Source organism: Eretmochelys imbricata, chromosome 6 (assembly GCF_965152235.1).
Source record: "Eretmochelys imbricata isolate rEreImb1 chromosome 6, rEreImb1.hap1, whole genome shotgun sequence".
Taxonomy (NCBI): Eukaryota; Metazoa; Chordata; order Testudines; family Cheloniidae; genus Eretmochelys; species Eretmochelys imbricata.
The window spans coordinates 91479299-91507199 of record NC_135577.1 but is presented as its reverse complement, the minus strand read 5'-3'; the positions used below and the strand labels follow the sequence as shown (position 1 = coordinate 91507199).

Here is a 27901-nt window from a genome sequence, read left to right as displayed (position 1 = left end):
CTTTTTTTCTTAAACATTTGGGAATCCTATAGAAGAGAGGCTTCAGAAGCTGACAGATAACAGTTTGTAAAAGCCTCCCAACTGTTGAGGGTTTTTTAGAAACAAACAAACAAACAAAACCTCATCTATAGTATCTATGAATATTTTAATTAGCCATAGATATGTTTGATCTTTTCTTGAATCCCACTAAACTGTCAGCCTCAATGATATCTTGTGGCAGTGAGTTCCATGAGTTAATTGTGCACTTTGTGAAAAATTATTTCCTTGTATCAGTATTAAAGTTGCTGCCTTTCAATTTCACTAAAAGACCCTTTATACTTGTGTTGTGAGAGGGTGAAGAGGAGTGCCCAATCTACTTTCTCTATGTCATTCATTACTTGGTGTACCTTTGTCATTTTCCCCACTTATTCATTTCCCCACTATCTTTTCAATCTTTCTTAATACAGAAGTCTTTCCAGGCCTTTCATTGGTCTCATCAGCCATCTCTGAACTTCCTCCATTTCTGCTATATTTGTTTTTAGAGAGGGTGACCAGAACTGAATTCAATGATCCCAATCCTCAGCTGATGTAAATCAGCATAACTACATTGAAATCAATTCTCCAGCTGCAGGTGTAGCCCAGTGTTCTAGATCAGGATGAATCTCCAATTCATATAAGGACATTATATATTTTCAGTGTTATTTTTCATCCCATTTATTATACCTTCTACCATTGTTTGGTTTTTTTTAAACCATTGCTACATACTGAGCAGAGACTTTCACTGAGTTGTCCACAATGATGCTTAAGTCTTTTTTCTGAGTTATTACAGTTAATTTAGAACTCATTGCTGGGATTCCATCCGAGACCTTTTCTACACAGCTTATCCAGAACACCTCGTCCAGTTCTGGGAGAACACTTCATCCAGTTCTCTGGGATCCAAAAACTCAGTTCAAGTCCCCTCATCACTTAGGCTTGTACCCTATGCCCACACAGGCCAGGGCCAGACACAGGGATTTAGAAACAGAGTGATACTACAATTCCAAATCATATCACACACTACACAGTTTATATATATTTTTCCTAACTACTAACATCCATATTTCTTGACCTAATTGGTTTGGCCATCACACAGATCACATAAGGAGAAATTGCTTTATGTCCTTCACCTTATTTACCTTTCAAGCCTATCAGTTCAGCGTGTTCCCACTTATCTCAAATAGCCCGAAAATGCCATCTCCAGCACACAGCCTGTCACACCCTTGTTTACAATTTAACCTTGCACTCAAATCAAGCTATGGGCAAGTTTACTCATGCCCAGCAAGATCTATGCCTACATCCATCAACGTGTATGAAAAATTGAATGATTCCTTCTAACGTACATCATCCTACATTTGTCAACAATTAATTTCATATGCCATTGTGCTACCCATTTACCCAGCTTTGTTAGGACCCTCTGGAGTTCATCACAGTCTTCTCTGGTCTTGAATAACCTAAATAACTAACTTTATGTCATCTGCAAATTTTGCCAACTCACTGCTCTCCCCATTAAACAACCCAAGTATGAACCTTGAGGCACCCCACTGTTAACCTTCGTTTGCCATGCTGAAAATTAATCAGTTATTCCTACCCTTTGTCTTCTGCCTCTTAGACACTTTTTAATCCATACTAGTACTTAACTTCTCACCCCAGAACTACTGAGTTTCCCCTCTTGTGAAGGAATTTGTCAAAAGCTTTTTTTAAATCCAAATAAATGATAGCAATTCGTTGTCCTGTGTGCACTAATTTGTTGACATGCCCAAAGAATTCTAACTGATCGGTGACACATAATTTTCCTTCATGGTTGCCATACCCTAATCATCTAGGTATTTTATCATTCTGTTTTTAATTTCAGCCCAGGTACCTGTTAAATGTACCACCATCCAGCCATCAGAAGGTCAAACCCAGAAGAGACAACACGACAGAGCTTCTCTCATGTACCAAAATTAGAGTATGCATGAGTAGGTGAGTACTTATTCCAATGTGTATGTTCTTCATGCCTGTGTATTTGTGTACATGCAGCTACACATTGGAGATGCAGCAGCTTTAGGATCCTGTATCTTCATAACCTCATTGTAACCAAGTCTCTCCTAATTTTCCCTCCTCTACTCTCTGTTTAGCCCAATATGTTTGATCTAGATCTGCCAACAACTCTGTTACCTATTGAGACTTCTGACCTCAAGAGTGTGGGCAGGCATCTCCCATCCCTGGCCTGATGGGCTCCTCTGTGCCAGGGTTACTAAAGAGGAGCCCAACTGTTAGTCCCACTCAGAGACAAGATCTGAAGAGTTAAGGCCAACCCAAGCCTCGCCCAGCAGAGGGCTACAATGGACTAAGGTCCACCAAAAGTTTGCAAAAATGTAGCTGACTGCAGCTGCATTCATCTTAAGTAGAGAGGGCAGCTACAGCAACCACAGATCTCAGCATGCAAAGCTACCTGTCTGTTTTGGTCAAAATACAGCTTTGCATGCTGAGACCCACCTCTATCCTCCATGGCCACATCTCTGTATTAAAGATGAAAGCTGTGGTCACACTGCTGAAAGCTCCCGGCTTCACTCTATCTGACCACCACTGTGAAAGGAGTCCAGATGCAGCTCTGATCTGAAGAGCAGCTGGCACAATATCATCAGGTGAGGGTCACAATGGAAGGCAGAGACACCAAAAAACAATGTTGGTTGCCTTTTATTGCACAAAGGAGCTCACAGGTGAGAACAGGCTGTGTCATAACACCAGATGGAGGGACTGATGCTGTGCATATAGGCAAGGCCCCCACACTATGTTGGGGATTATGAAAAAGATCAGACTGGGATGTGAGCCACATTCCCAAATTCAAACAGGTGAATTAGAATCCCAGCCTCTTCTTTTAAGAAGACTGTAATTCACATGCTTAAGGGGAAGGGGAGACAAAGGAAGGCAAATTTACTGCTGGGGGAATTCTGCACCAAAAAATAAAATTCTGTGCACAATATTTTAAAAGTCTGCAAAATTCTGCATATTTTATTTGTTAAATTAACACCATATAATCACTCTGGTTTCAATTATTTTGGTAATTTATGTAAACTACAATCCAATGGATGAAGAATGGGAGAGGGGAGCATTGGAGGAAATCCCACAAATCCCCTCTAATAGTAACGTAGCTAGTATTGACCCTTTACTTCTAATTATTAGTCAACAAATATGCTCAGTGTTACATCATAGGCAACTGAAAAACAAGGGAGGGCTGGGAACTCAAACTCACAATTTATATTGGCTACTGACCATCCCCAGAAAGGTCAGTAGCAAACAGTTCATGGAGCACATTTTGATAGGAAATTTTTTCGGTCCAAAAATTTAGACCAGTTCTAATCACTAAAGCACCATAAGTATTTATGAGGCCACCCTGTCCTTTACAATAAGGCTCCTTTAGACCACTCTGGCAACGTAAAGGAGCCTTAAACTTTTTACACCAGTTTTATACTCCTGGGGGAATTCACTAAGAACAATGGGAACAATTCACTAAGCAGGCAAGCTGCTACATTCTGCTCTGCCTGAGGGGACATGCCTACCTCCCCAGAAACACCCCAAAGCCCTGCCCCTCCATGATGAGTATGCCACAATAGTGAGCGAGAGGGACAGAGTGTTTCTCTCTCTCAGATGCATGACTGCCCAGCCCTCCTGTCCTGCTGGTGATTTATGTCTCTACTGGCTGCTCCAGGCACCCAAACTGACCTGTCTGCACTGCAAGGAGGGGCGCATGACCGCTTTTGCGGCTTCCCTTTGCTTCCCCGTCAGAAGTCATTTTTCTGTGGGGAAGCAAAGAAATCTGCGGGGGCCATGAATTCTGTGCACGCACAGTCATGCAGAATTCCCCCAGGAATACAAATTAGACCCTTCAGTGAATTGGGGAAAGGATACTGAAAGCTGATAAATTAAGGGTCTGGGAAAATATAAGCCAAACACAGAAATGCAATACAACCAGGCTAGCGTACCCCATAGTCAGGCACCAAACACTCCTAATGGAAGACAGACAGCATCAGGGGCTAACAAAACAGATGGAGAATACTCTGATATTGTGTCTGAGCTGGTAGCTACCCACATCCTGGGAAGAGCACATTCCACATGAATCATAGGAAACATACTCAGTCTGCTGCAACACAGTCTAATGGTAGCTTTCAAAAATATAAAGCAAACCCCTATTAGAAGGAATAGAGTTGTGACTGTTAGGAGAACAGTACTAGTGAGACTTGCCCCATAATAGTTCAAGAAAATCCAGATATACTCTCTCTGGCTGAGATTCAGGAACATTTAGAAGCATCTTCCACTTTATTCCCATACTGAGTCTTCGTTTATTAAAAATAGCTTTTAAGTGAGGTTTCATCTAGGTTTCATGCCCCTGTCTGGGCCAATCGTAACCCAGCCCAGAGATGACTCTAGTTTGCAGCCACTTCTCAAAATCATAATCCCTGATAGTCAAACGTGTATTTAAAGGACTGACAAACCTGGAGACTGAAGGCCTCTGTTTATCTCCAGCATAGGAAGGCCACGAATAGAGGCAGGGTGGGCTTCCCTACATGCTGACCCATCAATGTGCTGCCTTCTTGTGCTGGAGGAATGTGAGGGGAGCTCAGTCTCCTTGGCCCAGTTCAGTCCTCTGACTCAGTGCTGAGACCAACACACAGGGGCCGGATAGTGCCACCTGTGATGGTGGTTTTCGAGATATTGACACCAGTCCTCTAGGATCTAGACTGAGTCCTCCCCAAGCCATTTCACGTGGGACACCGACTAGCCAATAGATGGTAATAAGTCATGACTAGTGACTGCTGACTAGGCCAGATTTGCATCAGTGACTTGGAGTAAAAGGCTGCATGTGCCACTGAGGAACAGAACTGGCAATCAGGACATCTTTGTTAATTACTCAGCCTATATTTTTATTTTCTGGTCTATGGCACAATTTGTGCATCCCATCACAGCCCAGGGTTAGCACTGTTCTGGGTCTCCCAAAAAGCTCCATGTGCTGAGCAAAGCCTGACAAATTCTGACCTTCCATAGGTTCCATGAACACTACTAACAAAAAAATCCCCCCTTTGGACCAGGAATGTTTGTTATTTTTAAGCTGACTAAAAGTGATGGCAGCAAAATGCACAAAATGAGGCATTCTGAACAGCAGAAATAACTGCAAAATAGATCTACCTGTCCTGCAAGTTCACAAAGTGAACAGCAGCTATTTGCTTGAGTCTGGTTACCTTACTGGGAATAGGTTTCAGAGTAGCAGCCGTGTTAGTCTGTATTCGCAAAAAGAAAAGGAGGAATTGTGGCACCTTAGAGACTAACCAATTTATTTGAGCATAAGCTTTCGTGGGCTACAACTCACTTCATCAGATGCATAGAATGGAACATATAGTAAGAAGATATATATACATACAGAGAACATGAAAAGGTGGAAGTTGCCATACCAACTCTAAAAGGCTAATTAATTAAGATGAGCTATTATCAGCAGGAGAAAAAAAAACTTTTGTAGTGATAATCAAGATGGCCCATTTCAGACAGTTGACAAGAAGGTGTGAAGATACTTAACATGGGGAAATAGATTCAATTTGTGTAATGACCCAGCCATTCCCAGTCTCTATTCAAGCCCAAGTTAATGGTATCTAGTTTGCAAATTAATTCCAGTTCAGCAGTTTCTCGTTGGAGTCTGTTTTTGAAGCTTTTCTGGACCCATGGAAAAGAAGCCCTTGAGAAATTCCACCATGATTTCAACAATTTCCATCCCACCATCAACCTCAGCCTGGACCAATCCACACAATCAGTCCATTTCCTGGACACTATTGTGCTAATAAGCAATAGTCACATAAACACCACCCTATACCGGAAATCTACTGACTGCTATACTTACCTACATGCCTCCAGCTTCCATCCAGGACACACCACATGATCCATTGTCTACAGCCAAGCTCTACAATACAACCACATTTGCTCCAACCCCTCAGACAGAGACAAACACCTACAAGATCTCTATCAAGCATTCTTACAACTACAATACCCACCTGATGAAATGAAAAAACAGATTAACAGAGCCAGAAGAGTACCTAGAAGTCACCTACTACAGGACAGGCCCAACAAAGAAAATAACAGAACACGTCTAGCTGTCACCTTCAGCCCCCACTAAAACCTCTCCAACGCATCATCAGAGATCTACAACCTATCCTGAAAGATGATCCCTCACTTGCACAGATCTTGGGAGACAGACCAGTCCTTGCTTACAGACAGCCCCCCAACCTGAAGCAAATACTCACCAGCAACCACACACCACACAACAAAAACACTAACCCAGGAACCTACTCTTGCAACAAAGCCTGATGCCAACTCTGTCCACATATCTATTCAAGTGACACCATCATAGGACCTAATCACATCAGCCACGCCATCAGGGGCTCATTCACCTGCACATCTACCAATGTGATATATGCCATCATGTGCCAGCAAAGCCCCTTTGCCATGAACATTGGCCAAAACGGACAGTCTCTAAGTAAAAGAATAAATGGACACAAATCTGACATCAGGAATCATAACATTCAAAAACCAGTAGGAGAACACTTCAACCTCTCTGGTCACTCAGTAACAGACTTAAAGGTGGCAATTTTGCAACAGAAAAGCTTCAAAAACAGACTCCAATGAGAAACTGCTGAACTGGAATTAATTTGCAAACTAGATACCATGAACTTGGGCTTGAATAGAGACTGGGAATGGCTGGGTCATTACACAAATTGAATCTATTTCCCCATGTTAAGTATCCTCACACCTTCTTGTAAACTGTCTGAAATGGGCCATCTTGATTATCACTACAAAAGTTTTTTTTCTCCTGCTGATAATAGCTCATCTTAATTAATTAGCCTCTTAGAGTTGGTATGGCAACTTCCACCTTTTCATGTTCTCTGTATGTTGGTTTGTGTGTATAAAAAGATCTTCTGTGCTCTCCACAGTATGCATCCGATGAAGTGAGCTGTAGCTCACGAAAGCTTATGCTCAAATAAATTGGTTAGTCTCTAAGGTGCCACAAGTACTCCTTTTCTTTTTGCGAATACAGACTAACACGGCTTTTACTCTGAAATCTGTATGTATATATATCTTCTTACTATATGTTCCATTCTATGCATCTGATGAAGTGAGCTGTATCCACGAAAGCTTATGCTCAAATAAATTTGTTAGTCTCTAAGGTGCCACAAGTACTCCTGCTCTTATTGGGAATATAAAAGGAGAGAGACTTGATCCAATTCTCCTCCGAGCTGGCACAGGACGCTCCGTTACTATTTCTGTGCCCATGTAACAAGCTTAGAGGTTCTAAGCGTTTCGTTCTTTTCACCTTTCCTAATCATAGGTCATTCCCTCTAATCCTGTTAGCATCTTTGTTGCCCTTCTCTGGATTCTCTCCAATTTGCCAGTCTTTCCTGTAGTGAGGTGTCCAGACCTGCATGCAGAACTTCAAGTGCAATCATGCCAGGGCTCTGTGGAGAGTCTCTTTCCTGGCCGTGCACTACAGTGTTGGCTTTTCTAGCGGTTGGATCACATTATATAGGCTGCTATCACTTGGTAACCACTAACCCAGTAGTTCTCAACCAGGGGTCCAGGGCCCGCTAGGGGGCCTTGAGCAGGTTTCAGGGGGTCCGCCAAGCAGGGCCAGCATTAGACTCGCTGGGGCCCAGGGCAAAAAGCTGAAGCCCTACCTCATAGGGCTGAAGCCCAGGTCCCTGAGCCCCGCCACCTGGGGCTGAAGCTGAAGCCTGAGCAATATAGTTCGTGGGGGGCCCTGTGGCATGGGGCCTCAGGTAATTACCCTGCTTGCCACCCCCTAACACCGTCCCTGGCTTTTATATGCAGAACACCAATTATTGTGGCACAGGTGGGACATAGAGTTTTTATAGTATGTTGGGGGGACCTCAGAAAGAAAAAGGTTGAGAACCTCTGCACTAACCCACCCTGGTCTTTCTGAACATAACAGCTTTAGCCACCTTGCTTCCATTAGCACAGGGGATTCTGCCACTTTCAGCCTCATGTTTCTAATTTCTATCCATTTTACCAAACCCCTCTAGCACAGCTTCCTCACTTGCTAGGTACTTGTTTCCAGGACCTTCCAGCTTGGGGACTGTCTGTGAATATATCAACTTGTGCCTTTCACATACTCTTTCAGGACCTTTTGAACATTTCATCCCGAGCATGGTAAAGAACTTCTCTCACCCCTCCCTTTACAGTCTGTCAGCCAGTCTGCGATCCATTTCACAGGATTTGCATCCAAACCAATTGGATCTAATTTCCCTAATAAGATCTTGTATGGCTCCATGTCAAATGCCTAAGTAAAGTCAGACAGTCTATCCACAGTATTGCTTTTGCCCACTAATTATCTAATTGTATCAAGAACGGCTATTGTCTGTTGAACTTGTTTCATAAACCCATTGTTGTTTATTGCTCATGATGCTGTTAGCCTCTACACACCCAATCCTGCCGTTAGACACGCGTGCACAAATCCCATTGACTTTGGATGGAGCTGTACAGATTTAGATGAGGGCAGAACTAGGCTCTGGAAGCTTACAGATTCCATCTATTAATATTGGTTGCATTATCTTTCTAGGCAGTGATGTTAGGTTAATGGGAGTTAGGAGTTCTCCCAATTCTCTACTAGCTTTTCTCCTGCCTTTCATCCTCCCCCTCTTCCCTGAAATGGCTGGATTGCTAATGGCTCAACACACTCTTAAGAGCAATGTTAGGAGCTGGAAAGGCTGCTAGATAGACAGTGCTAGAGAAGGCAAAGTATTCTCACTATAACATTAAGGTAGTGAACACTGCCCTTTAACACACCCTTTAACAGAATTTTCGAATTCAGAAATAATATATAAATGGCAAAAACTGAGGATATGTGCAGTTAAAGCTCCCATACCAATTTTTGGCACGTTATTCATGGTGATGTCTGTAAGAAGTCACCCTTTTCCACTACCCTCGTCCCCATCCCCACACACATAGCTGTGGAATACCAGACTTCTTCCTGCAAAAGGCCAACATTTTCTAATCTCCAGTAATACACTCGTACTTAGGACAGTGGAGGATCAGTGGAACAAAGACACATCCATACCCCCAGCACAAACTCTATGCCTGTGTGAAATAGCTGGAACAATAGCTGGCTTCATGTTAGAGGGGAGCTCCCATCCACCAGAGGGATTTTCTGTTGGCTACTTTTGTCCAGAATCCAGCTACTCTCTGCTATCTGAGCAGCACAAAGTGGTGGGAGCAGGACCAAAAATCTGGCCCCAACTCTCCGCCTCCTGCCAACAATACCAAGAAGGCGGGCGGTTGGAGGCTACAGGAAATAATTCTGCTTAACTTCTTCAGTGGCTGAGTCTTCACCACATGGACAAATGAACAGGGAGGAGGCAGTGGCATCTCATCACCCAAGCCTAATACTAGACTCCAACTTCCTGTAAGGGAGCAGGACGTGGTTGTTGGAAGTTCTGACCTATAGGCCAGGTCTGTCATGAGGGTCTTGTGCCCAAGTCATGTATAAACTGACCCAAAGTGGTCGAGATTTCCATGACCAAGATTTAAATCATGGTTAAAAGGGACAAACACTGAACCATTTCCCATAAGAAATTGCAGACATTTCTGGGCATGGGAAAAGTGGTGGAAGGAACATTCTCTCATGTGTTTCTGAAGTGGGGGTGTCAGATTGCTATCTATTTGCAGAGGTTTCTCTGTTCTGGATACTCTGGCAGAGCAAAGAGTCAAAAAGGGGCCTTTTCATCAGTTCCCACTATGGGATCTGGATTCTAAACTGTGTGAAATCTTGATTATTTTAATCCCTAAACTCTGCCATAAAGTTTGTAACCTCTGCAAGCAATATACCAGTAAAGCATCTAACTTCCATGTGCTTATGGCTATGCAGGTGGAATTTACCACTTTTGTAAAGCCTCAAATGGGGGCGGGGGGAGTTCATAGGGGTGACAGGCTTTTCTGGCGAAGATCTGTGGGCCCCCACTATAATTCTGTTCAACTCACATCAGATACCAACTTGTGAGAGCTGAGAAGCACATTTGCAGCAGCATAGAAGTTTGGCCAGAAAGGCTGCAGAACTTTTAAACCTCATAAACACCACCAACCAAACAGAAACTGCACTGAAGTCAGAAGCAAAGTCTGTCCAGGCATACAAGTAGGAAATAAATTAAATTTTTATTAAGGTTGGAAAAAGTAAAGAAATTCTCAGTTCAGGGTGCTGTGGCTGCTTTTTAAAGCTACGTTAACAGAGTCTAACAGATTTATAACCAAAATAATCCCAAACATTTATAAAATTTGCAAATGATGCTAGTCTGGGAGGAGTTGCAAAATACTCATGAGGACAAAGGAACAATCCAAACAGACCTAGAGAGATTTAACATGAGTAAGAAAAAAGAAAATGAGAGTCATCTTAGAAAAGTGTAGTAACTATACTTGAGAAAAAGTAGTCAGAAACCCAGATGCAAGAATATAATTAATGCCAATCCACTTGGATTTATGGAAAATAGATTCTGGCACACTAACTTGATATCTTTTTTTTAATGAGATTACAAGTTTGGTTGATAAAGGTAATAGTGATTACATAATAGACTTCTGTAAGGCGTTTGACTTGGTACAGCATGACATTTTGATCAAAAGACCAGAACGGTATAAAATTAACATGGTACACATGAAATGGATTAAAAGGTGGCTAACAGGTTTTCAGAACATAATTATAAATGGGGAATCATATCAAGCAGATATGTTTCCAGTGGGACCACACAAGGATCACTTCTTGGCTCTATGCTATTTAGCATTTTTATCAGTGACCTAAAGGAGAACCTAAAATCACTTCTGATTAAGTTTGCAGACACGAAAATTGGAGTGGTAAATTATGAAGAGGAACGGTCACTGATACAGAGTGATCTGGATCACTTGGTAAGCTGGGTGCAAGCAAACAATATGCATTTTAACATGGCTAAATGGGAATGTACACATTTAGGAACAAAGTATGTAGGCCCTACTTACAGGATGGGTACTCTATCCTGGGAAGCTGAGACTCTGAAAAAGTCACTCTCAGTGCAACACTGTGGCCAGAAGGGCTAATACAATCCTTGAATGCATAAACAGACGAATATTGAGTAGGAGTAGAGAGGTTATTTTACCTCTGTATTTGGCACTGCTGTGGACACCAGAACTGGACACAATATTCCAGCAGCAATCACAATTCAAGAAGGATTTTGATAAATTGGAGAGGGTTCAGAGAAAAGCCAAGAGAATGATAGTAAGGAGCTCAATCTCTTTTGTTTAACAAAGAGAATGATAAGGGGTGACTTGATTATAGTCTATAAGTACGTACATGGGAAACAAATATTTAATAATGGGCTTTTCAATCTAGCAGAGAAAGGGATCATATGATCCAATGGCTGGAAGCTGAAGCTAGACAAATTCAGACTGGAAATAAGTGTACATTTTTAACCATGACAGTAATTAACCACTGGAACAACTTACCAAGTGTCATGGTGGATTCTTCATCATTGGCAATTTTAAAATCAAGATTGGATGTTTTTCTAAAAGATCTGCTCTGGGAATTATTTTAGGGAAATTTTATGGCCTGTGTTATACAGGAGGTTAGACTAGATTATCGTAATGGTCCCTTCTGGCCTTGGAATCTATCAGTCTATGAAGAATACTCGAGAGAGACCAAGGGGAGAGCATTGGCAGCAGATCAGAAAAGAGTTTGCAATGTGATGTGGCTACAACAATGGCCAATGAAATTTTTGGGCTGCATATGCAAAGGGATGATGTCGTGGAGCAAGGGAGGTGAGAGGGAAGCTGCCATGTGTGTAGGCCTGTTTGACAGCTTATCACCTCTGGATAGCTCATAATTGCCACATGCTCTCCATTCTTTCAGGTCTGTCAATAAATGACTAATGTCATCTGAAGGGCAGATACTCCTGAAGTCTTCCCGGTTCCTCTGACCACTCATTATGAACCCTGCATGTTACACTGGCAGAAGGCAGAGAATCATCACATGGGCACCACCTCCTGACAAACTTGGTGGCCCTTTTCAGTGCAAGGTCTGAATCCCAAAAATACCAGGATCTGGTCTGGACACTTTACAGTTATTTAGCAGAGATCCTGCTATAGCTGGTGTAGGCTGGAAGGGCTGGTGTGGGTTAACCCGTTCTACAACTAAAGAGCATCCTGTTGGAATTCATGCGCTCAGCAGGGCAAACTTCAGTTTTGTAGGGCAGCAGGGAAGAGTTTCTGGGCTGTAAGTGGACAGGGTTTAGGGCAAAGTTAGAGATGGTATTATAAATTGGATCTTAACGGTGACGTTCTTGAGTTTCTAGCATGTAGGGCTTGGGGATTTTTAAACTCAAGCACTTTGCTTAGGTTGCTCTAAAGGTCAAGAGAGTCTCAACTTTAATTTAATTTATGTGTTTTTGGCCTGGACTACAGATGCTTTTCTAAGAGCTCTTTCAGCTCCCCAGCAGCTCCTCCCTTTGGATTGTCTGGTTTTCTATTTCTCCTGAGTCTCCTGTGCCTCTTCTCTAGAGTAGTGCAAATCCCCACGGTTTCAGGTTGCAGGGGTTTGTGTTCACATGGATTTTTTTGTACACTCACTAATATCAGATTTCTGTTTTGGGCTCATACACAAAGAACAGCTCACAGCAGAAGGCTGCTGAATTTGCCCTGATTTGGGGTAAAAATCCTCAAGTGCTAAATGAGTTAGTTCCAGATTGTAACAAAGCCCAGACTTTTTGAGTTTAACCTGGAGTATTTTTCTATTGCTTCTCTCTTTGCTATTGATCTGGATCTGGTTTCTTTTGTACAAATACATTGCAACCACCTTGCCCCCTTGTCTCTGATTTGTTGTGCAGTGATCTGGTTTTTTGGGTGGGGTTTTTTAAAAAAAATTTTTGGCCTTATATTTTCCTGTAGGGAGGAAAAGCTAATGAGTCCAGAGGTTGAAAGAGATGGATTGAAACTGTAAACAAGTGAGTTTGCCAGTAAACCCAACAGCTCCCCACCCTGAGAAGTCTATCTTGAGGCAGGTCTCCAGGGGGCAGTCTCACTGGTGGCCACAAGAGAACTGGGTTATATTAGGTCTATTGATATGGGCTGTTGGCTGAGACCCAGTTCCTGCAAATGGATCAAAGAAATCGATTCCTGGCATGGGGCCAGGGGGAAGCTTAAATCCACGCTTCCTAGCAAATTGGGGGATGGAGAAATAGATGCTCAAATTCAGAGTCTTGCACAAATAATAATCACTTGTCTAACACCCAGGAAACATTTTATTCCTCTGATCCATTGTATAACTAGATCCCAGCTATACATCAATAGCCCAGGTCTGATCATACTGACAAAAGCTGCCCCACAAGCTGTCTGGATGCCTTTAAAAAAATAAGAGAGTCTTCTTGAAGTGAGGAGACTTTCTGGTTTTCCTGTTAGCCTTTATCCCCCTCCCCACCTCACCCCCCAGTCCTACTCCTCATTATTTCACCTTTAAGAGTACTCTCTTGTTTGTAAACTGTAAGAAGAATTATACAGATGAATTAAGACAATTAATCTGGAGCTGTGACACATATTATCAGTTTCAGAGTAACAGCCGTGTTAGTCTATATTCGCAAAAAGAAAAGGAGTACTTGTGGCACCTTAGAGACTAACCAATTTATTTGAGCATGAGCTTTCGTGAGCTACAGCTCACTTCATCAGATGCATACCGTGGAAACTGCAGCAGACTTATTATCAGTTCACTCTCTTATTAGCAGGTCAGCTTCCGATGCTACTTTGCCCTCTGGTGCATTGCAAGCATTTCCTCCGAAGTAAATTGCTTTATTATGTGGGCTAATGCTTTTAACGGAGAGCTACTGGTGAAATCCCAACAAAATGAAGACCAAGACTGACTTGCAAATCATTATTTATCCAAAAAGACCCCAATTTCCCCCCTAAAATCCTGTTTTTCATGTCTCTAGCCTGCCTGCTTCTTACTACACTGCGCCTTCTGCAATCATTCCTGTATCTGCAAATCTAACCACACCACCTCCACAATACTGCTCATATAATGCCCAAGGCCACAACTCAGCCCCTGCTGAAATTTTCAGCCAAACCTTCATCTCCTCTTAGAGTCCCCTTCTCTACAGTCTACTTATCTATGGTATTTACAAGATACTTTTCACCTTGGTATCTAAAGTGTCCTCCCCAATGTCCTTCAAACACTATGGTAATACGTGCTATACAAGAACCTAACAGAATAAAATAGAACGTTTCAACTCCAGCATGCGCAGCATTCTGCGTCCATGCTCTCAAATGTGGAAAGCAAGGCAAACATGCCACCCTCCAACACCTTCCCCGAGATCCCATTCATTTTAGCATTCTGCCCTGCTCCCTTGGCTCATTTAGCACTCTTTCCCTCAGTACCACCTTCGCACTGTCAGTGAGAAGGCCTCCTCCTTTGCAACTTCTTTCAGTCTGGACCAGCCTTCTTGCTCCTCCCTGCCTTATCACCAGTTCTCTATCACATTTTAGATCTCCCTTGATAGCATCTCCCCTTAACTTTGCCTATGCTTCATGTTGAACAATAGCAGAGGGAGGCGGGGGATTATTTAACTCCGTGAAATGTTTGGGTAAGAAGCTGGGAGAAAAGACACTACACAAAATGAAGTGGCACTGAATTGATGGAGAAATCAGGGACACAAAACCAGGAACAAAGGTGAAAAGAGACTAAAGAATTACCTTCTAACTATGTATTTGCTGAAAAGTGGACTCTGGATTTATTTAGACATAGGCAGGCTGGAAACCCCAGCACTCCTGTTCTTCAACTTCACTGTGTTCGGGGATTCTCTGACTTTGGTTTGTTGTTCAATTTCTTTTTCTGTCCTTTCTTAGTCTCCCTCCATTACAACCCCTCCCCCAATCCAGAGCAGGAGCAAGACATCGCCTCTCTATCTTCCCTCTCCACCCACCCGAGGAATCGAACCAGTAAGCGGCAGTCTGCTGGGCCTAGACTCCACCCGGAGCTCTTAGAGAAATCTATAATTAAGCCTCTCATCATTATAAAGATTAGTCAAAACCAGCCTGAGCTGGACAACTGATTGAAATCTCATTCCACACAAATTATGGCACGGAAAATAACAAGGGGCAATTAGTGTTTTTCAATCAGGCCTTTTTCTCTCTGACTTCCCTGGAATCAGTCATCAGACTGAGAGGGCACAAAAGTAGGGTGAGGGTGTGAACATGGGCATAGGAACTGGCATAGTCTGGCTTCCACAGAACCCCTGGGCTATTGCCAGAATGGTATAGGGAATTAGGAATGGAACAGCAGGGGTGCTACAGACGTGGCAGAGTCGGGGCGGGGGGGCATGAATACTGCAAATCAGGATTGAAGTACAGCTGTAGGGCTGTGGGGTGAGTCCAGGTCTAGAAAAGAAGTGGAGGGTGGGGGTGGCACTACAGATAAGGACTGAGATGCATTGGCAGAGTTGTGTGAAGTACACTTGCATGGCACATACCTACTCTGTGTCTGGCTTTCGCCCTTTCTCTCAGCCTCTCTCAGTATTTCACAAGCAATACTGAAAGCTAGAGAGGGGTTCGCTTAATGTGGAAAATTTGTAACCCAATCCCTTTGCTGGTGTCCCTAAAACACTCAATGTACCTATGTGTACCAGAGGTCACTGTTAATGTACAGCACTGTTCTCAGCCACAAATTTAAGATATCCCAAGGTTTCCAGTGCAATTTTGTTCACCTTTAAAGACCCATCTTTGGTAGCTATTTAGCAGTTCCCTTAAGACACATGTCTTTGCGATAACAAGTAGCCATTTACACTGGACCCAAATTCCAGTCTGGGTTTTAGAGTAGCAGCCGTGTTAGTCTGTATTCGCAAAAAGAAAAGGAGTACTTGTGGCACCTTAGAGGCTAACAAATTTATTTGAGCATAAGCTTTCGTTAGCTACAGCTCACTTCATCGGATGCATTCACTGGAAAATACAGTGGGGAGATTTTGTAGACTCCCTCCTCAGGCCCTACGCTACCAGCACTCCCAGCTATCTTCGAGACACAACTGACTTCCTGAGGAAACTGCAATCCGTCGGTGATCTTCCTGAAAACACCATCCTGGCCACGATGGATGTAGAAGCCCTCTACACCAACATTCCACACAAAGATGCACTGCAAGCCGTCAAGAACACTATCCCCGATAATGTCACGGCTAACCTGGTGACTGAACTTTGTGACTTTGTCCTTACCCATAACTATTTCACATTTGGGGACAATGTATACCTTCAAATCAGCGGCACTGCTATGGGTACCCGCATGGCCCCACAGTATGCCAACATTTTTATGGCTGACTTAGAACAACGCTTCCTCAGCTCTCGCCCCCTAATGCCCCTACTCTACTTGCGCTACATGGATGACATCGTCATCATCTGGACCATGGAAAAGAAGCTCTTGAGGATTTCCACCATGATTTCAACAATTTCCATCCCACCATCAACCTCAGCCTGGACCAGTCCACACAAGAGATCCACTTCCTGGACACTATGGTGCTAATAAGCGATGGTCACATTAACACCATCCTATACCGGAAACCTACTGACCGCTATTCCTACCTACATGCCTCCAGATTTCATCCAGACCACACCACACGATCCATTGTCTACAGCCAAGCTCTATGATACAACCGCATTTGCTCCAACCTCTCAGACAGAGACAAACACCTACAAGATCTCTATCAAGCATTCTTACAACTACAATACCCACCTGCTGAAGTGAAGAAACAGATTGACAGAGCCAGAAGAATACCCAGAAGTCACCTACTATGGGACAGGCCCAACAAAGAAAATAACAGAACGCCACTAGCCATCACCTTCAGCCCCCAACTAAAACCTCTCCAACGCATCATCAAGCATCTACAACCTATCCTGAAGGACGACCCATCACTCTCACAGATCCTGGGAGACAGACCAGTCCTTGCTTACAGACAGCCCCCCAAACTGAAGCAAATACTCACCAGCAACCACACAACAGAACCACTAACCCAGGAACCTATCCTTGCAACAAAGCCCGTTGCCAACTGTGTCCACATATCTATTCAGGGGACACCATCATAGGGCCTAATCACATCAGCCACACTATCAGAGGCTCCTTCACCTGCACATCTACCAATGTGATATATGCCATCATGTGCCAGCAATGCCCCTCTGCCATGTACCTTGGTCAAACTGGACAGCCTCTACGTAAAAGAATAAATGGACACAAATCAGATGTCAAGAATTATAAAATTCAAAAACCAGTTGGAGAACACTTCAATCTCTTTGGTCACTCGATTACAGACCTAAAAGTGGCAATTCTTCAACAAAAAAAACTTCAAAAACAGACTCCAAGGAGAGACTGCTGAATTGGAATTAATTTGCAAACTGGATACAATTAACTTAGGCTTGAATAGAGACTGGGAGTGGATGGGTCATTACACAAAGTAAAACTATTTCCCCATGTTTATTCCCCCTCCCCACCACCACTGTTCCTCAGACGTTCTTGTAAACTGCTGGAAATGGCCCACCTTGATTATCACTACAAAAGGTGTTCCCCCCTCCTCCCCTCCCGCTCTCCTGATGGTAATAGCTCACCTTAAGTGATCACTCTCGTTACAGTGTGTATGGTAACACCCATTGTTTCATGTTCTCTATGTATATAAATCTCCCCACTGTATTTTCCACGGTATGCATCCGATGAAGTGAGATGTAGCTCACGAAAGCTCATGCTCAAATAAACGTGTTAGTCTCTAAGGTGCCACAAGTACTCCTTTTCAGTCTGGGTTTTGAAATTTTAAATTTCATTTTAAATCCACCTCATCCATCCACCTTCCAGACGGTCTGTCTATTCACTCCTCCCTCGTACTGACAAAGAAGTTTCCATCGCACTCAAGCCCAGTCCGAATTCAGCCACACCATGCGATGCACTCTTGCCTGACTGATCGAAGAGATGAGAAGGAGCCATAGGTCATGATAACTGTTGTTCTATTCGATAATTCCATAATCTGGAATTTTATGGCGCATGCATTCATTCTCTCCTCTGTACACTCATAAATACTGCAAGTGCTTCCAACTGTTCGACAGAGGAATCAGAGAGATGTCACTAGAACTGTGATATGGGACAGTCACCTTGTTACAGAGTGTGAAGTGGCCAATAACAATGAAAAACACAGTCTCTACGGAAACAGTCAGAACGAATGTAATAAACTTTCAATATTCCTGGCCCCTAAAATATCAATTATCCTAGGACTAAAAGAACAGAAATTCAAAAAGAGTAGAAATATCTTCTGACTACAAAACAGACATACCTTTAATTCCAGCTGCCCAATATAGATGATTAGAAAGCATCACAAAGACAACTGCAGGAGCATTTTACCTTTTTCATTTTTTATGCAATATAATCTGGTACTGAGAATGCCTAGTTATTGACAAAGTTCAAAACCAGTAATAGTCCACTGAGGTTACTGAAAGTTCACCCTCGCAATGAGCAGGTCCTTTTATTATAGTGATAATTTATTACATGTATAGAGAACCTTTCCTCTCAGAGGATTCTGCAGACCTTTACAAATTATACTTGTGTTATATCTAATCTATGTAACTATAACATGGTTCAAAAAAGAACTAGATAAATTCCTGGAGGATAGGTCCATCAATGGCTATTAGCCAGGATAGGCAGGGATGGTGTTCCTAGCCTCTGTTTGCCAGAAGCTGGGAATGGGCGACAGGGGATGAATCACTTGATGATTACCTGTTCTATTCATTCCCTCTGGGGCACCTGGCACTGGCCACTATTGGAAGACAGGATACTGGGCTAGATGGACCCAGTATGGCCGTTCTTATGTTCTTAATGGTTTTACATCTATACATGTCTGTATCCATATATATACAGAATATGGAGTTCAAGACTGTAATGGATCTGCAGATCATGACTGAGGCTCATCAGCGCACCCAGAACTGAAACAGAAAAAGGTTCTGAAGTCAGGTCTCAAGTGCTTTGGGATAGCTGTGTGAAGGAAAAATGCACAGCAAATGCCCACATCATGCCTTAATTTTTAGCCAGTTCTAGGTGCCTTTCACGTCTCTGAGCACCAACACACACAAAAAAACCCAAACCAAACATGAAATTTCTCCCTGTGCCTTCCCAAAGCAGATGACATCACTGGATGGAAAATAAAAATAATCAAATTCAAAAATATCAAAGCAATGATTTAAATTGAGAAGCTGGAATCCTCTCTCCCATCACTGGAATTTGTCACTCTGCCTTGTGTTATTCCTCAGGGAGGAAAGGGAAACGCATCAAACTCACAACTACTTCAATGTCAGTTTCACTTCCTGCTCTCCTTTTTCAATATTTCTACTAACAGACAAACAGAAGCCAGAGAGACAGAATAACACAGATGGAAAACCCAGGGAGGAGGAGATTTGCATCTGCTTATATGGCAGAGACAGACTTCCACTGTGTATCTGCCTAAGGTGAGCATTGTGGGTCAGATGGTTTTCATTGAGTGTATATGGAAGAAGGTGGTTTTCAGCTGGGACTTCAGGCCAGGAGGCGCACAGAAAGATAATGGAGATTTGGCCAGATTTTCCTAACATTTGGCAGCTCCGTTAAGCAAATAAAAACTGACCTGACTTTGGATCAGCCACATAAATGAAAGAGAATGAAACAGATAGAAATTAATCTGTAACAAATCAGTTTCTATACTTATGCATGTATATCTAAATATAAAGTACTGAAGTGGTATAAATATTAAATCAATTAGGAATTTGTAATGAATCCACCACCATAGTATCCAGGCCACATTATACAGATGTGCTGAGGGAGAGGTGTATGTGATGTTACGTGTGTGTGCGCATATGTGTATATGTCGTAAATATATACCATGCATGTATAATATAAATTTATGCTACACACACACTGCTCTCCCTCTCTACATGTGTCTAAATACCATGATGATGGGTCCCTTGCATTGCCAAACTATGATTTAATATTTATATAGCAGCATAATTGTACACAGAGCTTTACAACAGACAAAAACATACTAAGTAAAGAAGAAAATCATTGCCTACCAGCGCCACAATATCTGTGAGCAGCACCCTGCGTCAGAGCCCTGTGTCTACCGGGACATGAAAGGGAGAATGTCTCGCATGATTTTCCATATATCTGCACTACACTGAATCTGATATTTTAGAGATGGTCATTCTCTTTCCTGAGAGACAGAAAAGAGGGCGCAGCTCTTAGTGGCTGCTGGTAGGAAAGGGGCTGCCCTCTGCAGGGAAGGGTGAAGGGGAGTCATAGGAGAGCATGTTTCAGAGACACCCTAGCCCACCCTGATGGCGGGTCCTCCCTAGTGCATGCATTCCGTTTGCCCTTGGAATGCTATCACTTATTATCACGCTGACTTCTCCAGATGGGGCATTTTGGCTATTGATCTGATAAATAAACAGCCTGCTCGCTCGATCAAAATGTTATTTTGCATTTCAATTACTGTTCACTAATGCAACCTTCATCCCGCCAAGAGCGCTGCTGGCAATGACACTCGACCTGGCACAGGCGCTGCGAGCAAACTCGGCAGCGCCTGCTGCAAGCACCTAACGGGATTACCACCCTCCATTAGGTGCGTAGAAAGAAAGGGTGATGGACAGACAGTCTTGCGATGAAGGGGAAAAGATGTGCAGAAAGGGAAGTGTGTGGGGGCTGGAGACGGTGCAGGAATAAGCAGGAGCATGAACACATTGACATCAGGAGTTTGCCAGGCATTTGCCAGCTGGAGTTCTCCAGGGGGTAAGTCAGCTCTAGCCTGCAAATGGCTGGTTCTGATGGTCCATCTTCCAGATGGGACTGAGCTCACTAGGTTGGAGACATGCGAGAATTCAGAAATATGAGAACTGGAGATCAATCTGTGATTACGGGCCAGCAGTGTGAACTGAAAACCAATCAGTGGCAGATGGGGTGGCTTCCAAGATTTTATTTTTCTCCTGGCTATTTTGGGGTTTAGCAACACACAGGATGCACACAAAGCACTCAAGTTTGGGGAAAGAGAATCCGCTTAACTCCTGACTACAGCCTTGAAGAGATGAGGAAACATGGCGAGTTCTGGAGGTGGCGTAGTAACAACATGACACACAAAAGTGCTGGTAAGAGACTGTTCTATAGTTCCTGGCCTAAATCACATGACACGGGTCAGAATTCCAAAAGTTTCATACCCTGTCAAGTGGCAGGTGTCAGTATCCAGCCTCACAAGTACCTTCTTTTATACTGTCCCTTCTTTAAAAAAAAAAAAAAATCAAATGCAAAGAAAACATAAAGCCAACTAAAAATACCAATCCCAAACTAACACAGACTATTTGTAAAAACACACAAAGGGAGGTGCACACATATAGGTCAGCCCTAAACTACCACACAGAAGCCTGCTTCTGTCAACAACAACCTTCTCTGGAAGGCAATGACTTTCTGATTGCCTGGCTACCTCTTGTTTTCAAAAAACTTAGCTCCTTCTGCAGATAAAGCTGATAAGGTGGATCTGCCACAGAAAGCTTCTGTCCACTGCCTTGTCGTCCCACTGATGTTGAAAGAGCCTTTCTTCTGGGATCAACTAAATAATATATCCTCCAATGCCACACAGATGTATTCTCAAATGGAGGGACAGAAGATCACTTTGTTAGTGCACAGAACGAGCTCTCGCTGTGGTGTTAAGTAATAAACATGCTCACTGCAATAGGAGCTTTCCTCTGCCACAAGAACATCCCCGACATGCCCCAACTGGCTGACAGACTGCAACTTTTCACACACACACACACACACAGAGAGAGAGAGAGACAAGTGCATTATAAAACATGTAACCTCATCTCTTCAGTCAGGATTCTACATTTGGCTATGGAGAGTCAAAATCACAACAAGGCTGATATCCTCACCTTGCTCCTTGTGTAGTCATTTACATCCATTCAGCATGGGTGTATAATACCGCCATTATGATTTGGTAGCATTTTACACTCACTTTGCATAAATGGCAACACAAGGTGCCAGACAATGGAGAATCAGGCCCCAGATATTCTGCTTCTGACTCAGTCCAGAACATTTGAACTTGCCATTTTTGTGGAGGTTATGAATTTTTAAGGGCCAGTTTGCAAAATCTTTATCCAGACCTGAACTCTGCCTCCCAGTCCAGCCACATTGAGTGTCTGTGTGTCTGACAAAGTGGGAAACTGCTGGCCACCTAGGGATTAAAAATAAACAAGTCCATATAAAACATCCACATTACATAAATGAAACTCTCAGTATAATACACTGGAATGAGATCAGTGTGATGTGTAAAGACAGAATCTATAACTCCACACCCTCTGACCTCATCTACAGTGTCTAGCCAACCTCCAGCTATCTTTGACCTGATCTATAGCCCAGCCCTGACTTCTTGAGACTAAGCTTTATCCCAGCCCTATCTCCTTCCAACCTCTTCTAAACTCTTAAGCCCTGTCTCCCCAGAGCCATATACCCTAGTACGTCTTACTCCCTCTGAGTGTCCTCTACTGACTCATCATTCTATTGCAAATACTCTCTGTGTGACTTATTCTGCACCCTAACCTTTTATTTTTCCAGTGAGCACTGTATTCCCTAGCCCCATGCATGCCCTTGAGACCCATTATATAACTCAGTTCCCTCTCTCTTGTTCATCATCACAGTGGGGCAACATGATATAGGGCACTGAGCACTGGGCACAGAATCAATTCTAAGTTCTTATTCCAACTCTGACACCCTCCTCTGTAGACTTGGGCAAGTCATTTCAACACCTTGTTCCTCAGTTTCCCAAATTGACTGACCCACCTCCCAGGAGCATGTGAGGGTTAATCCGTTAAAGTTTATACAGTGCTTGGAAATATGAAGCATATAGATTTTATGAGAATGAGTGAATTAAACAGGATGGCTAGATTTTATCTTAAGTGCTCACATAATGACCTCTACGACAAGCTGTCAGTAGGGTTTGAACCCATTCCTTCAGTGCCAAAGCACAGACCTCTGCCATTTCAACTAAAGGAGTAACTCCACTAGCCGGCAGTAGTAGTAAGCAGGTTTCTTCTATGTGGACTAGCCACTAGATGGGAATACAACATATACTTAGGACTTCTTATTTTAGGTTATAACCAATAAAAACATAAAACACCCTGACACAAAAAACAATGAAATCTGGAAATGGTTACTTGTATCCAAGGGCTTGTCTATGCGGAGCAGTAATGTGGACAACAGGGCTGTGATTTTGAAAGTACACTAACACTTTGAGCATTTATCGGTCCATGTAGACCCTGCTGGTGAAAATGCACTTGGGAACCTTTAGTGTTAACACAGTACTTTTTGAAATATACTATGTTAAAATGCACTAAAGACATTACAAAGAGATTACTCATTACAGAATATACAAAGAGAAAGCCCCAAAAAATCCCAGTTTTTAAACACCTATATAAAACTCTAAAATTGCTAAAAATAAACCCTGAAAAATGAAATTAATAAACTTTGACAAACAGAAGCCTTACATATACTTTGTAAACATCTTACAATGAGTATTAGCATCATTCAGACCAACTCGGTTTTCCTTCTACTTGCCTGCACCACTATCTCACTACACCCTAAACTCACTCAAGAACTTCATTCTACCTCTATCTCCCCGGGTCCCATTTCAGATTCCAGCCATCTCCTGACCCCCATCTCCATACAACCCATTCTTCTGTTACATCCCAACTAGAGCTGGGCAAAACTTCTCAGACAAACATTTTTTGGTGAAAAAATGCAGATTTGGTGAAACAAACATTTACTGACTTTTATAGATTCATAGATTCCAAGGCCAGAACGGACCATTGTAATCATCTAGTTTGACTTCCTATATAACACGGGCCATAGAACTTCCCCAAAGTAATTCCTAGAGCAGGTCTTCAAGAAGAACACCCAGTCTTGATTTCAAAACTGGAAGTAATGGAGAATCCACCATGACTCTTGGTAAATTCGTCCAGTTGTTACTTACTCTCCCTTAAAAACTTACACCTTATTTCCAGTCTGAATTTGTTTAGCTTTAACTTTCAGCCATTGGATGATGTTATATCCTTCTCTGGTAGACTGAACATCCCATTATTAAATATTTGTACCTCATGTAAGTACTCCTAGCCTGTAATCAAGTCATCTCCTAACCTTCCCTTTCTTAAGCTAAATAGATTGAGCTCTTTGAGTCTATCACTATAAGGTATGTTTTCTAATCCTTTAATCATTTTTGTGGCTCTTCTCTGAACCCTTTCCAATTTATTTACATCCTTCTTGAACTGCAGACCCCAGAAGTGGACCCAATATTCCAGCAGCGGTCACACCAGTGCCAAATAAAGAGGGAAAATAACATCTGCTCCTCAAGATTCCCCTCTTTATGCATCCAAGAATTGCATTAGCCCTTTTAGCCACAGCTTCACGCTGGGAGCTCACGTTCAGCTGATTATCCATCACAATACCGAAATCTTTTTCAGAGTTGCTTCCCAGGACAGAGTGCCCAATCCTGTAAGTAAGGCCAACATTCTTTATTGCTAGATGTATATAATTTCCATTTAGATATATTAAAATGCATATTGTTTGCTTGTGCCCAATAACCTGTCCTTTTTATTATTTATCACTCCCCCAATTTTTAGGTCATCTGCAAACTGCATCAGAAGTGATTTTATGTTCTCTTTGAGGTCATTGGTAAAAATGTTAAATAGCATAGGGCCAAGAACCTATCCCTGTGGGCTCCCACTAGAACAGGGGTGGGCAAACTTTTTGGCCCAAAGGCCACATCTGGGTATAGAAATTGTATGGTGGGTCATGAATGATCACGAAATTGGGGTTGGGGGTGAGGGAGGGGTGAGGGCTCTGGCTGGGGCTGCGGGCTCCGGGGTGGGGCCAGAAATGAGGAGTTCAGGGTGCAGGAGGAGGCTCTGGGCTGGGGCAGGGGGAAGTGGGGTGTGTGTGGGGGGTGAGGGCTCTGGCTGGGGCTGCGGGCTCTGGGTGGGGCTGGGGATGAGGAGTTTGGGGTATAGGAGAGTGCTCTGGGCTGGGACAGAGGGTTTGGACGGCGGGAGGGCGATCAGGGCTGGGGCAGGGGGTTGGAGCAGGGGGGGTGAAGGCTCTGGCTTAGGGTGCAGGGTCTGGGGTGGGGCAGAGGATGAGGGGTTTGGGGTGCAGGAGGGTGCTCCAGGCTGGGACCAAGAGGTTCGGAGGGTGGGAGGGGGATCAGGGCTGGGGCAGGTGCATGCGGGGGGGGCGGGGGGTGTCTCATGGGTGCAGGCTCTGGGTGGCTCTTACCTCAAGCAGCTCCCAGAAGCAGTGGCATGTCCGCCCTCTGGCTCCTACGCAGAGACATGGCCAAGTCGCTCTGCTGCGCACTGCCCCATCCGCAGGCGCCGCCCCTGCAGCTCCCATTGGCTGCGGTTCCCAGCCAGTGGGAGCTGCAGGGGCAGCACTTGGGGTGGGGCAGTGTGTGGAGCAGAACCCCCTGACTGCCCCATGCGTAGGAGCCAGAGTGGGGACATGCTGCTGCTTCCAGGAGCCGTGCAGAACGGTGCCGGACCCTGCTCCCTAGCTGGAGTGCCAGAGCAGGGCAAGCCCCAGATCCCGCTCCCCAGTGGGAGCTTAAAGGTCGGTTTAAAACGGCTGGCAGTCCGGATACGGCCCATGGGCCGTAGTTTGTCCACCCCTGCACTAGAAACTCATCCACTGAATGGTTTTTCATTTACAGTCATGTTTTGAAACCTATCAGTTAGCCATCTTTTAATCTATTTCATGTGTGCCAGGTTAACTTTATATCATTCTAGTTATTTTTTTAAAATCAAAATGCCATGCTGTACCAAGTCAAGAGCCTTACAGAAGTCTATTACATCAACATTATTACCTTTACCACCCAAACTTGTAATCTCATCAAAAAAAGATATCAAGTTAGTTTGACAGGCTCTATTTTCCATAAACCCATGTTGACTGGCATTAATTATATTACCCTCCTTTAATTCTTTATTAATCTAGTCCCATATCGGGTACTCCATTATTTTATCTGGGATCGATATCAGACTTACAGACCTAGAATTACCTGGGTCATTCTGTTTACCCTTTTTAAATATTGGTACAACATTAGCTTTCTTCCTGACAATATAGCCTTCTTCCTCGATTGTGGCTTTGGGGGCATTTAGTAAAGTGTTCTTAAACAATTTCCAATAATCATTAACATTTTTTTTAATTAAATTCTTCCTCCGAGCTGAGTTGGCTCACGGCTTTGTGTCAGTTTTGCCAAACTGTTAGTCTAGAAGGGAAAAAAAAATTCCAAAGAAATCAAAATGTTTTGTTTTGACGTGTTCTAACCAAATGTTTTGATTTTTTGGGTCAAAAAGACTTTCCATTTTGGAATTTCCTTCAATTATATTTTTAAATAATTGCTCAGAATTTAAATGAAAATATTCATTTTGGATCAAACAAAACTTTTAGCTTAACCTGAAGTAGTTTTCAGGTCAACTTGAAATTATCCCTCCCCCCAATATTTTGGGACTGCCAGTGAACTGAAAAATCTGTTATTTGAACAGCTCCAGTCCCAACTCCATCTACCTGTGACACATTCTGTATCTGAATCCTGCCTTGTTCTGTCTTATCTGCAGTACAGAAGATGCAGCATTTCATGTCCCCCTTTACATATGTATTGTGTATGGAAAGGGCTTCTATTTCGACACTTATCTATTTAAGTAGGGAGATTAATGGTGAAGAAAGAGGGAGGCTTACAAATTACATTGAAATAACTTTAAAAGTTCTAATGCTAAAAGAGAAACCCTGACAATTCACAAGTACAGTGGATGCTCTGCCCTTAATTCATGTGAAATGGTCACCCTCTATTATGCAGAGCTTTGTAAGGGTAGGGAAATTAGCCACATGTCGTAGGCTTCACACAGCTAAAACCAAACACCCTGTTTTGAAACCTGAGTGCTCATGGAGAAATCCTAGTCTGTTTTTCCATATGGTGCCATTTAAGCTTTACACCGATTCTCCTGCTACAAGATGAACTTGGTGCTAGTATCTGGTACGAGGTTCAGAAATCCTGACTGCATATTGACTTGTAAAAGTGACCTGAACATTTTATCCCCTTTGAAATGAGCTTGAATGAAACTTCTTCCTCATCCACTTGTGATAGGAGCTACAGAAGCTGTGTGAGCCATTGAACAATAGTGAATTTTACAATCTGTTGAGGAAGAATGGCTGTTAAGCAATATCCTATCTACCACCTAAATCCTACCCAAATCGTTTATAGCTCCACTGGAAGACCATCAGAAATTAGGTAAGAGAAATACCCACATCTGCATTTAGGTCCTGAACCAGCTCCCATTAAAGTTAAATGGTGAGAATCCCACTGACTCCAGTGGGAGTTGGACCTGAGAATACAGGACACATGTACTCGGATGAATATGGTAAAAAGTAGTGCCATCCATTGCCTTTAGTTTGGAGGGTCAGATTTCTGAGGTTCCTGCTGGAGGTCCGTCTGCCTACCATGCCTGAGCTGAACCAGCTCTTCTTGAAATAGGTACTTAGATCAAAGGCAAGGCTGTTCCAAGGAAGGAAAGGGCGTGAGCAGACCTGCCACAATGATACAAATTTGTCAGAAGTCACTAGTAATGCTAATAAACATTGCTAACAAACTGTAGTGTCAGTCACGCTGCATGTATTGCTGAGGGTGCTAGATATCCAACTGGTGGCAACTGCAGTATAACTCCTTTGAGTATTACTGGAAGTAATGAGTCAATTAACACGTCCCAGTCCTCTGGTGACATCCAGTAGTACAATGACCCCAGGGAGACCATTTCACCACTAGCTGTCAGC

The 27901-nt window shown here is 43.2% G+C and overlaps 1 protein-coding gene across 1 annotated transcript in view; it reads right to left on the bottom strand.

The window, feature by feature from the left end:
* ESRRB (estrogen related receptor beta) overlaps positions 1–27901 on the bottom strand; it is a 164307-nt gene that overhangs the window by 51482 nt on the left and 84924 nt on the right. The window lies entirely within an intron of this gene.